Source organism: Mus caroli, chromosome 11 (assembly GCF_900094665.2).
Source record: "Mus caroli chromosome 11, CAROLI_EIJ_v1.1, whole genome shotgun sequence".
In the NCBI taxonomy this organism is placed as follows: Eukaryota; Metazoa; Chordata; class Mammalia; order Rodentia; family Muridae; genus Mus; species Mus caroli.
In genome coordinates this window covers 55645643-55647909 of record NC_034580.1, presented here as the reverse complement: position 1 = coordinate 55647909, position 2267 = coordinate 55645643, and positions in this window count along the sequence as shown.

Genomic DNA, 2267 nt, shown 5'->3' with positions numbered 1-2267 from the left:
AAAAAAAAAAAAAAAAAAAAAAAAAAAAAAAAGTGGTTTAGTTTGTTTGTTTGTTTGTTTGTTTTTGTTGTTGGTAGTGGTGGTTATGGTTTTGGTTTGTTTTCTTGTTTCTTGAAAGAAGGGTTCTCTGTGTAGCCCTGGCTGTCCTGGAACTCACTCTGTAGACCAGGATGGCCTCAAACTCAGAGATCCTCCAGCTTTAACCACCCAAGCATTCATTGGGTTCCACAACTGACTGCCTCAGGCTGACTTTCAATTTATCATCCTTCATTCCTGCCTCTTAAGAACTGGAATTATAGGCCGAGCATGGTGGCACGCTCCTGTAATCCCAGCACTTGGGAGGCAGAGGCAGGTAGATTTCTGAGTTCGAGGTCAGCCTGGTCTACAGAGTGAGTTCCAGGATAGCCAGGGCTACACAGAGAAATCCTGTCCCGTTTAAATAAAAAAAAAAAAAAAAAAGAACTAGAATTATAGACATGCCCCACCAACCCTAGCTACATTTAAAGTCTGTAGAAGAGATACTTCTTATGTCATCAAATTGATAGAAAGACTAGGTAGCTAGGTTTATGAGTTCTTCCAAGAATGGGGAGAACACAATAGCAAGTTTTCCCATAGGTAAGTCCCCAGTGACAGACAAGGGAGAGAAGCTCTAATTTCCACTGGATAATTATACCTCTTCAGCTTCTGTGAGTCCTGAAAAACTTCCTACTTGATGCTGTCAACTCTGGGGAACGGTGGGGGCACAATAAATGATGTCTAAGCAAAAGAGGCAAAAAATAAAAAATATATAAATAAATAAAAACAAAAAAAGAAAAAAAAACAAAAGCAAAAGAGGCATTTGGGCAAAATCTTTTTTTAAAAAATTTGCTTATGTATTTTATGTATATGAGCACACTGTCACTCTCTTCAGACACACCGGAAGAGGGCATCAGATCACACTACAGATGGTTGTAAGTCACCACAAGGTTACTGGGAATTGAACTCAGGACCTCTGGAACAGCAGTCAGTGATCTTGTTTGTTTGTTGTTGTTGTTTGTTTGTTTTTGAGACAGGGTTTCTCTGTATAGTCCTGGCTGTCCTAGAACTTACTCTGTAGATCAGGCTGACCTCGAACTCAGAAATTCGCCTGCCTCTGCCTCCCAAGTGCTGGGATTAAAGGCGTGTGCCACCACTGCCGGGCAAGCAGTTAGTGATCTTAACCATTGAGCCATCCCTCCAGTCTCTGGTAAACTCCCTTGATTCCAAGTATGTATGAGTAGCAAAAGTAACAGGGCCTTGTGAGACCTCCTATGGGTCCCTCCCACTCTTACTGTTTTTCCACAAGCTTTTCTGAATCAGGTTTTATTTTTCAGTTTTTGAGACAGGGTCTCACTATGTAGCCCTGGCTAGTCTGGAACTGCTACGTAGACCAGGCTGGCACCTGCAACCTACAATGATCCTTTTGTCTCTACTCCCTGCATGCTGGGATTCCAACACTCCCATTCCTACCCCATTCCCCTCCTGCCATTTATATTTGACCCATCCAGTAGGTCCAGTTATTTGAGGGTCTCGAGGGGACCTCCTCTTAAGAACCAAATGGGGGGTAGAGAGGGACGAGGGCCTTGTGCGAATAACGACACGGAAACGTTCTGGAATGCATCAAAGCCCCAAATGTATTGACAAAGGCCTAAGGCTTAAATGCACAAGCAAAGGGAAGTACAGATACTTATCAGTGGGAGGGGTACGGCAATACAAGCAAAAGTATAAGTACTTATGGAGGGGCAATAGAAATTCTTTCTTTTGGCAGCTACACGGGGAAGCAGGAACTTGGTGGTATCAGGGTGTGGTCAGGACATCAGCGATGACTTAGGGCTGGAACATCCCGTGGTTGTTCTCGGAATCCATTTGTCGGTGGCCCGCTTTTGACCCCGTTTTCTTCTCGGGGGGAGAGGCCCAATTTAGAGATCAAGAGTTGTCTTAATAGCTCCCAACATCTCCCCCGTTTTAATATTTTTATAAAGGCATTTTGTATAATAAATTTGTAGCCACGTTTTTAATGATCGCCTAAACGTCTGTTTGCTCACCCGGTGAATTTTTAAAACCACGAAGGACACAAGGACAAGTCATCTATGAGGCTTGAATTAATGGTCCCAGTCTGTTGGGTATAACCTGGGCCAGCCAAGGGATTTAGGAACGAAGCAAGCTCCGTGGGTAGAGGTAGAGGTCTGATCCCCAGTGTGCAATGTTAGGGGCCATGTACAGGATTGACTCTTAGGCCCACAGATTTC